Genomic DNA, 19,346 nt, shown 5'->3' on the forward strand with positions numbered 1-19,346 from the left:
TCCGAGAGCTGCCAGGGGTCCGAGGGACCGCACACCCGAGCGGAGGGGGGGCGGAGCGCGGAGAGAGCGCCCAGCCGCCCGGGCTGGGGAAGGGACCCCTCCCATCCCAGCTGCCCGCGAGCAACCTAAGGGCGGCAGAAAAGCCACGGGCCGCGAGAGGGAAAGGGGAAAGCCAGAAGGGAAGGCAGGTGCGAGCGCTCCCTCGGCCTCCCGCAGAGGGAGGCGGGAGCATGCGCGCCAGGCGCGGGCGAGGGGGCGGCTCCCCAGCCTCCCCTCCCCCTCCGCCCCTTCCCTACCCCTGGACTCCGTTCGGCCGCATAGGCTCGCGCCGTCCCCGCCGCTCCTCGGCTCGCGGCCCCGCCCGGCCCGTCCCGGAGCCCGGCGCTGCGGGGGGTAAGGAGGACGCTCGCTCGGGAGCCGCGCGCGATGGTCCGGAGGGCGCGTGTGCGAGAGCCGGGGCGCTGGGGGTGGGGGGGCCCGGGGAGGTCGGGGAGGAGGAAGGCGAGCGCCCCGCGAGGTGTGTGCGTGGCGGGTGGCTCGGCGTGCCCGAGGGCTGCTGGGGGGAGGCGGTAGTGAATTTCACGCCACCCCCGTGCTTTTTCTTTCTTTTCGGGAGGGCGCGGGACGCGGTGCCGTGGCCGCCCCGCACGCACGCGGGGGCCGGCCGCACTTTGCTTGCACTTTGGACGGGGCGCAAAAGCGGCCGCGACGGCAGCGGCAGCACCCGCGAACTTCGGGGGGCCAGGGGCGGTGGAGGCTTCCCCCACCGCGATCCCCCGCGTCCTGTCGGGGCGGGTAGGATTTGGGGGACAACGAGGGGCCCGCCCCCCTCCTGTGCTCCCTCCTGCCGGTCGGGCCGGGCCGGGGTCGCGGACTTTCCGCGAAGACCCTCCGAGCGCGTCCCATCCTGCGCCGCCGCCTAACTCCAGCCTGGCCTCGGGGCGGGGGAGCCGGCGGGAGGGACCCCAGGACCCACGCTCTGCAGACCATTTTTCACTTTCTGTTTCCTTCGGGGGAAAACCCTTTGTGACGGGCCGCGCGTCCTCTGCCTCGGTGGGCAGGACGAGCTGAGTGAAGTCCGGCTCCGGAGGGAGGCTCTGACTAACCCGGTGCTGGTGGTGGTGCCCCACGTGGGCGAAAACCCCCTGGCTGAGTCAGCCCCAGGGCAGTGGCCCCTTTCTGGATGACTAAGTTGGCCTTTCCTTTGATAAAACTTCACGTAGAAAGCATTTCCCTTACCCTCCCCCTAAGAAAAGCACTTGTCATTCTTGGGATGATGTGTCAAGTTTTTGGTAAAACCAGCATCTGGTCATTCAGGGAGGGATCGAAGCTTTGGTGACATCAGTGCTCATTCAATGAGTAATCAGAGCTTTGGTGAAACCAGTATCTGGTCATTCAGGGAGGGATCGAAGCTTTGGTGACATTGGTGCTCATTCAATGAGTAATCAAAGCTTTGGTGAAACCAGTATCTGGTCATTCAGGGAGGGATCGAAGCTTTGGTGACATTGGTGCTCATTCAATGAGTAATCAGAGCTTTGGTGAAACCAGTATCTGGTCGTTCAGGGAGGGATCAAAGCTTTGGTGACATCGGTGCTCATTCAGTGAGTAGCTGAAAGTTTGGTCAAGTCAGTTAATAATCAAAGCTTTGGTGACATCAGTATCTGGTTATTCAGCCAATAATCAGCTTTCGTGAAGTCCTGTCTGGTCTACTGGTAGGGAACCTTTGCCTTAAGGCCGCATGTGGCCTTGGAGGTCCTTTGGATCGAATTCATATTTTACAGAACCAGTCTTTTTATTGAAAGGATTGACCAGATTCTGGTCATTGAGTCAATAATCAAGGTTTTGACGAAGTTGGTGTCTGGTTATGCAGTCAGTACTCAAGGAGCCCCACATAACCTAAATACACCGGTGCTATCCTTGTTTGTAGGACTTCTTGATCATTTCTTCACATTAGTTTTAACGTAGAAAATGGTCAATTTGCAGAAATTCATTTCCAGTTTGTTGTTATAACACCCAAAGTCTAATCTTATTTTACAGATAAGGAAACTGAGGGTGGGAGAGATGGGACTTGCCCAGTGTTTCAAAGTTACTGAGTTCCAGAGTTGAGATTAGAATTCAGATTTCCAGAGTTCTGGCCTGTGTTCTTTTCCTTATGCTTCCTGTTTTATAAGGAATATACTGTAAACTACCAGCATAAAATGCAAACTGAAACTGACGAGGCTTGCTTTTGATTAATCGTATGATTTCCTGGAGTCATTTAGCAACTTTTACTCCAAAATGAACTTTAAGAATTTTTTTTTTTTTACTGTCTCTTGTTTTTACATTGCCTTTCTTGTGGAATATCTCTCTTCCCTACCTATAGAGCTAGAGCCCTTGTAAGAACTAATTAAAAGAAAAAAAAGAAAAAGAGGGAGAAAACGAACCAAAGCGTTAATCCTGTGTGACAGCATATGCGGTATTCCAATACCACAGTCCCTCACCTGCAAAGAAGGAAGGGAGAAGTTTTTTTCACCTCTTCCGGGATCAAGCTTGGTCATTACACAAGTTTAGATTTTTTTGTGGTGGTTGTTTCCATTTACATGGTTGTTGCCTTGTGTGTTGTTTTCCTGGTTTTACTTTCACTCTGTATTAATTTATATAAGTCTTCCTATTTAGAAGTGGGTCAATAGGATCATAGAAAGCTTTCCTTACTTTTCAGATGAGGAAACAGGCTCAGGACTAGTTGTTTTCAGTCTGACCAAGGTGTCATAGGTAGTAAATGTCTGAGGAACTGAAGCCTTCTGACTCCACATCGAATGCTCTTTCCACTATACTATGTGCTGTGAAGTGCTGCTGTGGATAGAGGGCTGGGCCTGAAGTCAAGGAAGACCTGAGTTCAAATGTGGCCTCAGACACTTACTAGTGGTGTGACTCTGGGTATATCATTTAATCTCTTTGCCTCAGTTTCCTTATGTGTAAAATGAGCTGGAAAAGAAAATGGCAAACCAATATAGTGTTTTTGCCAAGAAAACTCCAAATGAGGTCACGGAGAGGTGGAAATAACTGAACAACATGCTTTCTCCCTGTTAGGGTACAGATGCAGTCTATATGTCCCTCAAATTCATATTCATAGTATCCTTACAGCAGGAGGAAGATTTCTGACAGAAGTGGATTTTTGAGGTACACAAGTGTTTGGGCAGACAGAAGGAATTGATAATCCATCTAAGGTAGCTTTTTTTTTTTTCTGTGCAAATGTAATGTGGCTACAGTGCTATAGAGACACTCATTTTCAAAGGAACAAAACAGCGTAAGAAAGCTGGAGACTTGGCGGTGGGAGGATTGGGGTAGAAAAACTAAAGTGGGGAGAATAATCTTGGTTGTACTTTGGCTTTTGATCTTAGGGGGATGTCATGGGTTTGGGGGGTATTCTGGTGGGTTTTGGTATACAGTGTGTTTAATGTGAAGTAATATTGATTGTGTTCAGTTGTATTGATTGTATTCAGTTACATTGATTGTATTCAGTTACATATATGTTTGTCTATTAGACTTGATTTGGCTAGGGCTGGAAGCAGCAAGAGCTTGAGAATGTTAGTTAAGCAATGGCAATTAGTAAGTTTGAATTTCAGGTACTGTGGTTGTATGTAGTATTTCAAAATGGTTCACTGTTACTGCTTTGACTTATGGAATTCTGAAATTGGTTGGTTGGTTATCATAACTAGAGGATCAAAATGACATTATGTCAGAGTCAACATAAGTGTGTTTGACTGTGGCTGATTGGACCAACATGAGCTTGGAAAACTGTGTCACAGGTTGGGTACAAATAGTTCACATGAACATTTGGGGTGGAGATGTCTCTAAATTCAAGCATCTTACCTTTTTTTTTTTTTTTTTTTGAGCTTTTGAAATTCTGCTTTGTTCATGGAGCAGCAGAGCACCTTCTTTGATACAGGCAAGCTAGACTGGGCTGTTGTGTGCCAGTGTCTCCCATGTCTCCCACTGGATACTAAAGTTCTTTGGAGAGACCTTGAGAGTGTCCTTGTATTTCTTCTGTATGAATGTTTGCCTCGTGTGAATTCTCTGAAATTTAGTGTTTTAGACAAATGTACATTTGACATTTGAGCAGCATGGCCAGCCAGTCAGAGTTTCGCTCTCTGTAGTTGGGTTTGAATGCTTGACAGTTCATCTCAAGAAAGTTCATCTCAGTGGGTACTGGATTCTGAAATTACTTTCTTCTCTGCCTCCCATCTAAATTCACGGTTTTTTCTTTTCCTCCGCCTCTAGATGACTAAATAGAGGTGTTCCTCAAAGCTCAGATCCTGTCCCTTTTTTCTTCTTACATTCTCTTTCTTGTAGATCTTGTATATACCAATACCTTGCATTTTACATAATTCTCCCTTCAGACTCTGAGCTTCTAAACCCCATTTCAAACAACTTGCTGGACAACAACAGTTGAAAGCATGTAAACTTTGTCCAGAACTGAATTCATTATCTCCTGTTCTCCACCTGCTTCTCTCTCTCCCTAACTGCTTCTTTGTTCTGATTTTCTTATTTTCCCTGAGGGGCACAATACACCATTCTCCTCCGAGTCACTGGCCTGGAGACCTTGGAGTTGTTTCTGACATCTCCCTTCCACCCACATTCAGTTAGTCACCCAGTCCTTTTGATTGGATTCAGTCTGCAATATCTCAGGCATCTGCTCCCTCCTTTCCTTTCCTCCAGCCACTATTTAGGCTCTAACTCTGAAGAAGGTTATTGCTGTGGACTTCTAACTGGTTGCCATGCCTCCAGTCTTCCGGCTCTAAACTCTCCTATGCATGCCTTTGCCAGATTAATTTTCTCTCTGTGTCCTGCTCAGAATCCATAAGCCTCGTTGTCGCTCATGGGATAAAGTCCAGTTTGTTAAAATGAGGTAATACATTTAGAGTTGGATCTAGTCCTGTCCCACCTTTTGTTTTGTAGATGGGGAAACTGAGGCACAGGGAGGTTAAATGACTTTTCCAAATTTATATAGTTTATGTATGACTGAGCCAGGATTCAAAGAAAGTCCTTTGACTCCAAATCCATTGTTCTTTTCCATTCACCATGTTGTGTCTCATAATCTGCCCCATATAAGAATGGTAAAAATATTAGCTATGGCAAACCAGATCTCTTCAAACCCCATGAACCACAGTTTGTTCTTCTGTAAAATGGGCATAATAACACCTGTGGGTACTCACCTCAAAAGGTTGTAATGAAGATTTTTTGAGTTTATATATATGCACACATACACACACATATATACACATATATGAAAAGTCAGTCATTCACAACTAACCCTTACTATGTGCCATGCTGTGTACTAAGCACTGAGAATATAAATACAAGCAGAAAGAAAGATAGACCCTCAAGGAGATTATATTCTAATGGAAACCGCTTATAAAAGAGAGCTAGGAAGGTGCACCTAAGGGCTTGAGCCCTGAGTTTTTTGTCTTTGTTTATACTGTTTCCTGTGCCTGGAATGTCTTCCTTTTTCCCCTCTCCTCTTCCATATGTACCTGTAGAAATTCTACCAATTTTTAAGGCTCATTTCAAGTGCCACTTTTCTAGTTTAGCCTCTTATAAACCCCTCAAATTGGAAGTAAACCTTGCTCCTTTTCAATCCTTTTTGTATCTTCCTCCCGCCCCCATCTTGTTTTACCCTTTATTAAGGGGCAGCTAGGTGGTGCAGTGGATAGAGCACCAGTGCAGGAGTCAGGAGGACCTGAGTTCAAATCTCTCCTCAAGACACTTGACACTCACTGGCTGTGTGACCTTGGGCAAGTCACTTAACCCCAATTGCCTCATCCTGGGTCATCTCTAGTCATCCTGATGAATATCTGGTCACTGGATTCAGATTAGCTCTGGAGGAGAAGTGAGACTGGTGACCTGCACAGCCCTCTCTCACTCAAAACAAAGTCGAGTGCAAGCCATGTCATTATTTCTCTGATGGCATGATCTTCTTCGGCAACAAAGGATGAACACACCCTTTATTACCTCTATACACTCCTTGAAGATAGTGGTGGGGGTTGTGTTGGGGAGGGGGCAGATAATTTTCTTTGTTCTTACAGCAGGGCTTCATGGTTGGAAGGCCCTCAGTACGTTTTCTTGAAGGAAAGGGACTGAGCTATTGGGGACAACCACAATTAGGAAGCAGGAAGAAAAGGACCTGGCAAAAGGAGACTGAAGGAATAGTTTCAGTGGAAGGTGAATAAGGTTAGTACAGTGTTAAATCCAGGGAGAGGATAGTTTTAATAAGGAGCTAGTTTTCACTAATGTCAAAGGCAGCATTAATCAAGGCCTTGGGATTTGACTAGAATTCAGTACAATATTTTTTAAGAAGGGATACTTAACAGTTCCTTGTCTTAAGGAGTTTGCATACTACTGAGTTATAGCTGTGTGGTTAGAGCACTGGACCCTGGCCTTAGAAACTGACTAGGTGTGTGAATGCTTAACTTTTGCCTTAGGATTTTACCTCCCAAGGTGGTTCTAAGGGTAAAATGAGATAATACTCCTTAAGTGATTTATAAACCTTAAAATTATTCTTATCATCATTGTTATTCTTACTTGAGAGTTAAGCCCTGGGAAAAAGATCACATTTGAGATTTAGCAACCAAATATCCTATCTAGAAAAGGGCCTTATGGCAACATAAATATTAAGTTTATCATTGATTTATTAAATGAGTTAAATGACTCAAAACTACTTTATAGGCTACATGTGATACCTTTGGGTTTGTTGGAGAGAATTGGTTTGTTCTTAGGTGGGACTATTGTTTTTAGTTGTCAGAGTTAATGGCTCCAATTGTTTTGAATGGTCATTTAAAATAGTATATGTTTAAATAGTACAGTCTGTCTGCAATTGGGCATATGAACAAAACAGCATATACATTGACACGTGACAACCAGCTTTAATATAGATTTTGTACATTTCCATGTGGGTTTAGTGATTATTAGAAGTTTCAAATGCACTTCAAGACCAGTGTCATTTGTGGGAAACATCTGGCAAATATAAGAATTTATACATATTCATAATTTTCTAAATGCAAGTACGGCAGACTCTTGAAAAACAACTACCCTGAAATGCTACCATTCTTGATTGTTTAAAAAAAAAGAATATGGGTAGTGATTCCTTATTTTAAATCTTTACCCTTCTTTCTTCCTCCCCATCTCCAAGGAACTGATTTCGCCGTGGTCCCCCAGCCTATAGCATGAGGCATTTATTTATTGAATTTAGAACAACTTTGATCCATTCTGAGTTCTGTATATACTAGAAAAGTGTGAAGCTGGCTGCAGCGTTTAGGTGTTAATTATGGATTTAGGGGAAAAGAATATTTAAAAAAAAAAAGACAGATTTGGTTCTCTGTGATACAGTACTTTAAGATGTGTTTGAAGAAGTGTTTGTTTTACTTTTGTGTAAATTATTAATGTACCCAGTAGATCTTGTTCCATCATGTCAACAGAAGATATTTTTTTAGATATAGGGGTGCAACCTACTTATCTAGGTTCAAAGAATATTTTATAGACTCTTAGGACTAAAGGGAACCTTGGACAACATCATAGAAGTTCTCTAATCTTGGAGCATAGAAAGCATCCTATATAATTTAGGCAACTAGGTGGCACAGTGACCAGAATGTTGGACTCCAGCCAGGAGGACCTGAGTTCAAATTCCATTATTAGTTGTCAACTGCCTCAGTTTCAGATGAGTCTTAGTTTCTTCATGTGTAGAATAGGGAGTAAGGGAGTAAGTAACCTTTATGAATATACATCCTCATCTGTAAAAGGGTATTTACCCACTTTCTAGGATTAGGGTCAACATTACATAACATAATGTAGGTAAAATGTCTGGCAGACTTTAAAGTGCCAGCTGTATACCCCTTGGCTCTTGTTAGCTTTGAATTGTCAGTGCTGCTGACTGTGTTTCAAAATCCTTATTTTATACACCTGCTGTGTGGGGATGACTGAGAACAAAGATCTTCTCATTTGGCCCTTGGAGCTGTTAGTTGGCTATTCTTTTTATGCTCAGGACATAAGTTGTGAATGTTTTCTGAATAGCAGTTTAAGACACAACTTTCAGTTAGGCCTGGAAGTTTGAAGCCATGGCTAGTATAAGAGCTTGGTTTCCCTTTTTACAGAAGGCTGTTACAAGGAATTTCAGCCTAAGTTCTCAGAACTGAGTAGAGGCACAGCAGTTTCTGCGATTTCTGCTAATTGCCAAAACTGGAGAGCAGACTTACTGGTTGCTAAAGACTTCAGTAAGCAAGGTTGAGGGTTTCCGTAAACCATGTAAAACAGCAGCTGTTAACTGGCATCTCTCTTGTGGATCCTGTGTAAACTGAAGGAAGTGTGTCAGCTTCCAGCTGTTGCTGCCTTTTGTGAGGGGACTCTCCTCATCCATTATCTTGCAATCAGTCACTGGTAATCTTGAGAGCTGAGGTTTTTTGTCTTGTTTGTTTTTTGTACCTGGAGTGAGGACAAAGAGAATGTCACTGAAATGTTTTTAAGAATTTCAGTGTTCAGCCTCCAAAATAAATAATGCTCTTTCTTATGGCCAATGAAGAAAAATAAAGGTAGCTTGGTAGGCTACCTTTATCCATTGGTCTCCCCATATGATGGAAAGAGTCAGCAATGCATGATTTAGTGGGAAATGTTTGCTTGGTGTTTTCCTGCAGTTGGGTTATTTTTTTAATTATGTTTCAAGAGACTTTTTAGTTCAAAGGAAACTTTGGTTCTGATTTGGCTCATACAGGACCGAGACCCTTAAATAATAAGAGCTAACATTTATATAGCATGTTAAGGTTTGCAAAACTCTTCCAAATTGTCTTCCAAAGAAGACAACATGATGGTATGGAATTTTAATTTTTTTAACTCCATATTTAGAATCATTGAATGTTAGAGCTAAAAGGGACTTTAGACATTATCTCCTTCAATGCAATTCTTGCCCTCTTTTCGTTTTACTGAGGAGGAAAATGGGAGCCCAGAAATGTTAAAATAACTTATTCAAGGCCACAGTGAGTTTGTGAAAGAAGGTGAAACTTTTCATATTAAGAGTCTTCTTGGTGATGAGAAATTTTCTGTTGTTGAAAAAGTTGGTTTTTCAGTCCTTGTCAGAAAGTACCTTATATCAGAAGTGTCATACACTGGGCCAGTCCTGTGCAGCCCACAGTACTCCCAGGTGTAGCCTGAACCGATTTGAATGTAATTGGGAAATATTCAACATAACAGATAAAAATAAATAAAAAGTTATAAAAAAAGTTATAAAAAATAAATAAAAAATAAAATTCTAAGTCACTATGCAGCCTGAAGGGATCCTTATGTAAAACTTAGTGGCCCCCATGTCTATTTGAGTCTGACATCATTGACCTATGTGATAATTATGTTTGATACCTCCTGCCAAACCTAGCCAGACTAAGCAGCTGGATGGTACAACAGATAGAGCCCTAGCCCAGGATTTAACAACATCTGGTTTCAGCTTTGCTATGTGACCTGGGATGAGTCACTTAATCTTGCTTGCCTCAGTTTCTTCAACTGTGAAATCCGCATGTACAATAGCACTTATAAGAGCACTCCCAAGCGTGTTGTGAGGATCGAATAAGATATTTTTAAAATGTTCAGTGAGGGGGCTGGCATGTAGTAGGCACTATATAATATAAATATTACTACAGTTGGTGTTCACTTGATTCTTCATGACTCCCTAAACCATGCTGCCCATGGGATTTCCTTGTCACAGATACTGGAGTAGTTTGCTATTTCTCCAGTGGATTAGGTGCACAGAGGTTAAATGACTTGCCCAAGGTCATACAACTAGTCAGTGTCTGAGACCAGATTGAACTCGGATCTTCCTGACTCCAGGCGAATTGGTCTTTCCTCTGGGCCACCTAGCTGCCTCCACTATTATTATTAGCCAATAATAAATCTATCACCATGATTAATGATGCAGGGACAAATAGGTTGTAAAGTACCAGGTTTTGAGTACATATAATTTTACTGTGTTTAGAAAAGCAAATTAAGATATCCCAGGGGGAGAACATTCTCTTGGCATGCTTTTATTTATTTAAGCATTAGGTTTGATCTCAGTCATCTCCTACAGTGCTGTAGACATCAGTCTTGTGATGTCACTGGTCGTCTTTCAGAAGGAAGGATGAACAACTATGAAATTCTAAGCTGTACCTACATGTGGAGAAGTATAGAATAGTGGACAGAGAACTGGCTCCTTAGCTTGGAGACAGGTCAAAATATCCCTTTTTTATTCTTTAAATATATAATTTATTTTTCAGTTCTCAGCATTCACTTCCACAAGAATTTGAATTCACAATTTTCTCCCCATCTCTCCCCACCTCAGGACAACTTGCCACCCTATCCACCCCTTCCTTCTATTACGCCTCCTCCCCTATTTTCCTGTAGGGCAAAATAGATTTCTGTACTCCATTGCCAGTACATCTTATAAAATATCCCTTCTGACGCATACGTGTCACATACATAACCCAGTCCCATAAATGACTGGGTGGGTCGCCCAACCTGTCAGTACTATTGGTGATTCCCTCAGATTATAAATGCCAGCCTATTTTGGTAGAGGGAGTTTCTTACCTGGGAATTCCCAATGTCAAGAAAAATCACTGGTTCAATCCATGTTCTCTCTGAAGCACTTGCTTCACCTGGTGGTGGTTTTCAAGATCAAGTGACATAATGTATTTAAAGTGCTTTGTCCTAGTTTCTTCTTTGTAGTAGGATTGGGGGAGAGAACCGGAGATTAATCTCTTCTTCAGTGTCAATTTGCATAAAGATAATCATATGATCGATTTAGGTGAAAGTGCCTAGAGGTAGGTAGGTGGCTAAGTAGATAGGGCCCTGGGCCTGGAGTCAGGAAATTTGTTGTTAAATAGTCTTTCTGTTGTGTCCAACTCTCTGGGACCCCATTTGGGGTTTTCTTGGCAAAGATATTGGAGTGGTTTGCCATTTCCTTCTCCAGATCATTTAATGGGTGAAGAAACTGAGGCAAACAGAGTTAAGTGACTTGCCCTGGTTCACACAGCTAGTAAGTGTCAGAGGCCAGATTTGAACTCAGGAAGATGAGTCATCCTGACTCTAGACCTAGCACTCTATCTACTTTGCCTCCTGGCTGCCCAGGAGTCAGCACAACTAGAGTTTAAATGAGACATCAGACATTTTCTAGCTCTGTGACTCTGGGCAAGTCACTTAACCTCTGTTTGCCTAATCCACTGTGGAGAAGGAAATTCTTCCTGCTTGTGTTTCCAGTGAGCTTTCTTTTCCCCTTCTAAGAAGTGTGACAATTTAAAATTCCAGTTCCCCAGGAAAAATTTTACCTTGGGGCAGTCCCTCTGCTTTTGACTGTCACAGTTATGCCAATAACCTATATATACTTCAGGGGCTTGTCTTCTGTGGGACAACTCTTCTTACTTGGAAACTGCTTTGTAAACTTTTGTTCAGAAAACTAAGTGTCTGTGGATAGAGTGCTGGGTCTGAGTTCAAATTTGGCCTCAAGATATTATCCATGTGACCTTGGACAATTTACTTCACGCTCTTTGCCTCAGTTTCCTCATCTGTAAAATATACTGAAGAAGGAAATGGCAAACCGCTCCCAATATCATTGCCAAGGAAACCCTAAATTGGATCACGAAGAGTCTGTTACTAGTGAAAAAACTTTGAACTATGCATGAGTCTTTCACAAGAGTGTGGTGGTCAGGACCAGCAAAAACATAGCTGAGAGCATGATTTAGATTGTCTAAATCATCATTGATTAGAGAAATGCAAATTAAAGTAACCTTGAAGTATCATTTTACACCTGTATGATTGACTAAAATGATAGGAGGGGAAAATGACAAGTGTTGGAGGGGATATGGAAAAATTGGGACATTATTTCACTGTTGGTGGAACAGTGATCTGATCCGCCATTTTGATGCAGATGTGGACCCTTTGACCCAGCAATATCACTACTAGGTCGGTTCCCAAAGATGATTAGGGAAAAAGAAAAAGAACCTCTATGTTCTAGTGGCTCTCTTTGTGGTGGCAAAGATCTGGAAATTGTGGAGATGCCCATCAACTGGGAAATGGCTGAACAAGTTGTGGTATGTGATTGTGATGGAATACTATTCTGCTGTAAAAAATAATGAGTTTGTTGATGGTAGAAAAACATAGATACTTGCATGAAATAATGAATAACAAAAAGCAGAATCAAGAGAATGCTGTCTACAGTAACAAGTTTTAAAAACAACTTTGAGTGACAGATTAACTACAAAGCATCTATGATGGAAGATTCTATGTGCTTCCAGAGAAAGAACTGATAAATAGAAGTAGTTATAGAATAATTTTACACGCACACATAGACGTATACATATAAATATGTATTATACACACACACGCACATATACATTCATTTTTGTGTATGGTAACCATCTCTATGGTGGGGGTGGGGGATGTAAAAGAAAAAAGAAAGTTACATGATAATTTTATTATATATTTAAAAAGAATAAGAAGTATATGCTAGATTAGCAGTTTCATGTGCAATCATCTTTTTATTTTACTATGTTATAAAAATGCTTATTTCATAAATTAAAAAAAAAGATACAGTGAAGACCCTAGCAAATGGGGAGGAGGTGCAGGAAAGTCCCTTTGGAAGAGATTCTGCTTGAACTGAAACAAGAGATTCTGAAAATCTTGTGCCTTTTGGTTGAGGTTGATATATCCCTTTTTATTTCCAAAGCTAATGCCTTCACCTGTGGCCTTGATCCATTAATTATCTCCTTTTCCCTCATACATAAACAATCTCTTTTTCTCCACTAGGTTACCATTTTGCTTGGGTGTCTCTAGTCATTCTTCTCTCCAGACCCAAGCTTTCTGCCCCTCAGGCTCCCATTTTTCATTTTCCCTTTCAGCTTTAGAATTATTGAAAAATAGTCTGTAACTTGGCTTCCTTTCCTAACACTCTCTCCTTATTCCCTTGAAATCTAGTTTTCTTTCTCCTTTGTGAGTTTACCTTCCTCAGTTCTGTCCATTGCCTTGTTCTGCTCTTTCTCTAAATTCCTGTCCTTGACATTTTCAGTTAGTCTCATGGCTTCACCCATTACTTCTATGTAGATGGCTCTCAGCTATGTTTTTGCTGGTCCTGGCCACTCTTGTGCCAGACTCATGGTTCCAGCTGTTAGCTGGGTTTCTCCACCTTAAAGTCTTCTGGCCTCTCAACCTGAACGTTCCCAAACTGCATTTAATGTCTTACCTCCAGAGCCCTCTTATGACTTCCTTATTTCTACCACTGGCACAACCAGTCACCTACATTTGAAAGCTTTTATTATTTTTGATTCTTCTTCTCATCCTAATGTCTAACCACTTGCTTATTTCTATTAATTTTACCCACAAAATCTCTTTTCCCATCTCTCCTCTTGATTCTGTGTCCCTATGGCAAGATGTACTCTTGTATACAATAAGTGCTTAATAAATGCTTGTTGATTGTATAATTCCAACAGTTCCTAGCTGTGGCTGCAGTGGTAGGTAATGATTGTTTGATTCCAAAAGTTTTTAAATTTTTCCCACTTCCTTTGTTCTCTGACTCAGAGTATTCTTTGTAGAGCTGCTAGATTCATCTTCGTTATAGACATGATACACTGGCTCAAAATCTTCCAATTGTTTTATGTAATAAAATTCCAACTCTTAACCCGGAATATAAGGCTCTGGTATAATAGATTATAGGATTTGGAGCCAGAGGTCCAGGGTTCAAATATTAGCTCTGCTGTCTAACAATCAGTAACACTTACTAGGTGCTTGCTGTGTGCTAGGCACTGTGCCAAAAGCTGGGGATACAAAAAGAGACAGAAGATATGTATGGTCTTTGCCCTAAAGGAGCTTACAATCTAATGGGGGAGACAGTGCAAACAAATACATACAAAGCCAGCTATATACAGGGATAATTAAGAAGTACCAGGTAAAGCACTGGAATTAAGAGGGGTTAGGGAAGTTTTCCTGTAAAAGATGGGATTTTAGTTGAGACTTAAAGGAAGCCCGGGAGGTCAATAGGCAGAGCAGAGGAGAGTGAGTGTTCCAGGCGTGGGAGACAGCCAGAGATAATGTCTGGAGCAGAGATTGAGTGTCTTGTTGGTGGAATGATTAGTCACTGAATTGAGGAGTATGTGATGAAGTGTCAAAAGACTGGAAAGGTGGGGAGGAAGGATGTGTTGGCTATGAAGGGTTTCAAAGACGAAACAGAGCATTTTGTTTTTGATTCTGGAGGCGATAAGGGAACCACTGGAGTTTATGAAGTAGGGAGTGTATGACATAATCATGTCTATGTTTTAGGGAAATCACTCTAGTGCATAGGTTCTCAAAGTGGGCAGTACTCACCCCCTGGAGGGGGGGGCCCTGGAGTGATCCTGGGCAGGGTGGTAAGTAGCCTCAGGTGCAGTTGGAGAGGTGTTGAATAAAAATAAGAGGCGGTGGGAATGTAAAGAAACAAGAGAAGAACATTTTTTGAAAAACCATTTGTACATGTTTCATCTGTTGTGTAACAGAGTTAAGGTCTTAGTGATTACATTATTTTCCAGATAAGCACAAAAAATGCAAGTTATAACTGATCAGTGGACAACTTTTCGATAGGTCTTGACAAGCAAGTGTTGATAGGTGAGCGTGTTGTACATTGTTGGGAAATCCAGCATGCATTGGCAGGAGTATGTACGTGTAATGACTTGTTTACGATATGATACTGTATGGTTATGTGATGCAAAATTGCATCATCAAAATTTTAATGCAGGAAAAACCCAGAAATTTACAATAAATGATTAAATTTAAGATGTCATTTAAAATATTTTTTTGAAATGATGCCAATTAAAAAAAAACTGTTAAGGTTAAAGAAAGTAGATTTCCATGGGAGTGCTGAGTAATTTCTTTTCCTTTTTTTTGCAAAGGGGGTAGTAGGCCAAATAGGTTTGGAAACCTCTGCTCTAGTGGCTGAATGAAGGATGGACTATTACTGACTTTCTCAGCCACAACATCCCAGGGTTCAATTCCCTGAGCTGTGTAATGAATGAATTGGGCAGTTAGGTGGCAAAGTGGATAGAGTGCTGGGCCTGGAATTCAGGAAGACTCATTTTCCTGAGTTTACATCTGACCTCAGACACTAGCTGTGTGACCGTGGGCAAGTCACTTAATTCTGGTTGCCTCAGTTTCCTCATCTGTCAAGTGAGCTGGAGAAGGAAAGGACAAACCACTCCACTATCTTTGCCAAGAAAACCCCCATTGTGGGGACTAAACTGAGTCCTGAAAGAATTGGACAAGATGGTCTGGAAGTTCTCTACCAGCTTTATATTGTATCTCCCCCCCCCCCCCCCACTTGCTAGCTTTACTTCATAGAACCCTTCATGTAGTCTGTGCTCCAGCCAAAGTGTATATTACTCCTTCCTTGCTCATCCATCTCAGTTTTTGTACTACTCCTCAAGGACCCAGACCACATTAAGCTGTGAAGTAGGAGCCGAGCAAAGAAGGGGACAGTTACCATGCTGTTACCATAAAAGAATGCCTGGCAAATTATTTTAAAAAATTTTTTATTTCTAATTTATGGAATAAGAACCAAGCATTTTTGTAAGAATAGTACCATTAAAAAGGTGATTGCTCATGAACTGCAGATCTGCTGTGCACAACTTGCTGTGCCTTTCAAATATACAAAATGATCATGTAAATTTCTCCCCCCCACCATTAGCTGTAAGTGTACATTATATATACATACATACAAATATATATGTTTACGTAAAATTATTCTTTACATGCTTCTATTTATCAGCTCTTTCTCTGGATGCAGATAGTGTCTTTCTTTATATGTAAATTCTCAGTTGCTAGAGACTCATGCTTTTCCTTTCCATTGGTTTTTTCCTGAACTTGTTTCAGACTGAAATCTGTTCCCATTGAGCTTTGGACCAAATATTTGTTCTTAAACTTAGGTTCCGATTCATTGCTCTTCTTTACCAGTTGTATTTGTGAATACCTGCTTTGGACTTCAGGTAGGCTTGCATCTAGATTTTGAGCTCCCAGGTGTTTCATCCTTCTCCCTTGGCTGGTTAATTGGCCCAAATCTTTGGTAGGAGGCATCGTGGGACACTGGAAAGGGGATTGATTACTGATTCCAGAATCCAAGGACCAAGGTTTATATCCTCCTTTTTGATGGTTACTACCTTGGAGAACTTGGGCAAGTCACTGAAGCTCCTGGACATATGTTTCTTATCTCTAAAATGAGATGGTTGGACCATTGGCCTTTGAGGTCACTTCTCCCTCTCAAGCTAGAATTCTATGTACGCTCTTTACTTTTTGGTACTTACAACACCCTACTTCTTTCCTGAGGTGGTTTTGGGGTTTTAGATGAAGGTACATTCCTTTTTTAGTCTCTTTGTGTAGTACTCACAGTAATTTGTACTTTTTCAGTCACTAGTATTCTAGTTTGCATCATTAAATGTTTATGTGTTACATAACCCTTCTAGAAAATAAGTGCCTTGAGATAGAGGATTTTATCTTATTTTATGTCATATGCAGCAGCTCTCACCATGTTTTTGAAAGCAGGTTCTAGATAAGTGTTTATTGAATCGGTTAATGTTTCAGGAATATTGTATTGTCCTTGAAAGTCAGAACATGTACTTGTTTCCAGTCTTGAAGCACCTTTCTCCTTCCTCTTCCTTCCTTAAAAATTACCTACAGGTTCATGGGTCATATCTCTTAAGTTCTTTTGGTAGTCTGAAATATTCGCTCATTCAAACTCCATATTTAAAGAACTCATTTATAGCATAGAGGAATTTGCTTACTATTTCTTTCCTTTCTTGGTCTTCAATTTCTTCTAAATGTGTTTCTTTTGCTTTTATTAATCTAAAGTATATTTTCCCCAAATGAGAGATAAGAGCTAAGTATTTCATCTTTTATATCCTTTAGCCTTCTTCTCTCTATGCGGAAATCAGTAGTGAAGGTAGATACGGCTGCTTGAACTGGAATCGGAGAAATTGGAGTCCCAGTTCACTCTCAGAGACTTTTATTAGTTTAGCTGCATTATCCTGGGCAAGTCGCTTAATTTCCTTCAGCTTTAGTTTCCTTATCTTAAAGAATGAGGATAATAGCACCAGCCTCCCAGGTTTGCTGTGAGAATCAAATGAGATGCTACTTGTAAAGCAAAGTGCTATTATAGAAATACAAGTTATTATTATTCTCTCCTTGGTCCTTATTTTATTTCAGATATACCTAAGGAGCTCTTTTCAGTTTCTTCTCATTCTTAGCTTCAATTTCAGTTTGTTCTGAACTTTTTTAGATGCTATTCTTACCCCACCCTTGAAAAACAATTCAGTTTTCATATCTTTTTCCACATGTATGTATTTTGCCTTTCCTTGCCAAGTGAATCTTGTATAACAACAAATAAATAAGGAAGGAAAGAAACAAAATACGTTTAGCAAAATTGACAGCATAAGCAGCGTTCCACACTTGTAGAAATAATAGTAGTAATAATATTTTGCATTTATATAAAGTTTTAAGGTTTGCAAAGCACTTTATAAATATTATCTAATTTTATCCTCATGTCCTGGGATATAGGTGCCACTACTGTCATCATTTCATGTCTGAAGAAACTGAGGCAAACCGGTTAAGTGGCCTTAGTCCCTTTCTTTTGCAAAGAACAGGGTACAGTTTGTTATCTCTTCATGAGGGCCAGACTTAATCCTTACAGTTACGCAGTGTTTAGCTTGAGACACTGTTCTGAGATGGTCATGCTGTTCTGTAGTTTGCCAGTGGTTACATATCTTTTCCTGATTTTGGAGGTGTAAATGCTTACATTGAAAATTTAATAATCATCTGTTTAAGCTGACTCCAGCCCACCCCTGAATCCCACATAGTAACGTTTTCTGTGTTTTATTGTGTTTTTATTTATTTTTTTAAATATTTCCCAGTTACATTTTAATGATTTCCCTGGCTTCCTTGAAGTCTACCTACACTTGCACTTTCTAGAGCTAGTCTTAATTAATTCCAGTTAATTCATAATTCTAGTGCTTTCCTTCTTTTAATTATTTCCTGTTTATCCTTTTTATATACAGCTTGCTTTGTGTATATTTGTTTGCATATTGTTTCCTTTATTAGGTTGTAAGTTCCTTGAGGGAAAGAGTTGTTTTTTTGTATCCCCAGCGCCTAGCGGAGTGCCTAGTACACAGCAGGCACTTAATGAATATTTACTGAATTGACATGAACCTGGTTCAACTGCTAGGGTATGTGGCCAACTGTATTTGTCACTTCTGACTTATACCATTGCCCTTTTGAGAGCCTCGGGACATACGGTTGTGCCCTGTCATTCTTAGTCTCCTTTCTAAAGCCTGAAGTACACATGTTTGTCTGTGTCCAGCATGCTCTGACTTTGCTATCAGAAAGTGACATGGCCACTTTCCTCCAAGGTTCTGTCCCTTCCCCTTCACCAACCCCTGCTCCTCCTTGTTGGTCAGAATTAAGTCCAAGTTAGCTTATTCCCTCATTGCTTCATCAACTTTCTGAGCGATGAAGCTGTCAGCAGGACAAGTCAAGAATTTATGAGATGCTCTATTTAGTGGAAGGAGAGACTCGGAGCAGATGTTTGGGTAGTGTGGGATAAGTCTCCCATTTATTTGACAAACAGTCATGCGTCTGCTCTGAGCAGGGCATTAGGCCAGGTGCTGAGAGAGATACAAACATAAATAAGACAGCCCCTTACACCCATCACTATAATGATGATGATAACTGACATTTATCAAGGGGCTCCAAGGTTTAGAAAATGTTTTATATAAATAACTTATTTGCAAATCACAACAGTTCCATAAGGTGACTACTGCAAGTTTTACGATCCCTATTTATATAAGCAAGGAAACAGGTTGAAAGTAGTGAAAAGTCTTGGCTAATTGTAATACAGTTAGTAAATGTGGAACTGGGGCAGATATAGGTCCTGTGACTCCAAACCCAGTACTTAGACCACTATACCAGAATGACCACCCTGTTCCTTCCCTCTGTGCCATTTGGCAATTTAAATTAGGAACTTGAAAGCCATCTCTTCCACCTGTCCTGGGAAGACTATTTTCACAATGGTCTCAGTTTTATTTCTCATCAGATGCTTTCTACCATACTTCCCTCCTCTCCCCTCCCAGACACACAGCTTTTTAGATTTCCTCATAGGTGTATAACTGGTTGACAAATAGTATTGCCTCAAGTGGCTGTTTATAATTTTTTAAGCAAAGGGTGCTCTTCCATGACCATATTGCAACTGTGTGTCTTCCAGGAAGCTGGTGCTACGTGGTGCAGTGAAGTTCCAGGCTGGAGTCAGGGAAATCCAACTTCCTGATTTCAGATCTGCCCTCAAATACTTCCTA

General features: G+C 41.3%; 1 protein-coding gene across 2 annotated transcripts in view; it reads left to right on the forward strand.

Annotated features, from left to right (window-relative positions):
• Window positions 1-204: 204 nt before the first annotated feature.
• Window positions 205-19,346, forward strand: part of L3MBTL4 (L3MBTL histone methyl-lysine binding protein 4) — a 511,255-nt gene continuing 492,113 nt past the window's right edge. For both annotated transcript variants that reach the window (XM_072604270.1, XM_072604272.1), the window contains exon 1: window positions 205-393. The gene's annotated coding sequence lies outside the window, so the exon portion shown is untranslated. The remainder of the gene's footprint in view (window positions 394-19,346) is intronic.

Source organism: Notamacropus eugenii, chromosome 4, assembly GCF_028372415.1.
Source record: "Notamacropus eugenii isolate mMacEug1 chromosome 4, mMacEug1.pri_v2, whole genome shotgun sequence".
Lineage (NCBI taxonomy): Eukaryota > Metazoa > Chordata > Mammalia > Diprotodontia > Macropodidae > Notamacropus > Notamacropus eugenii.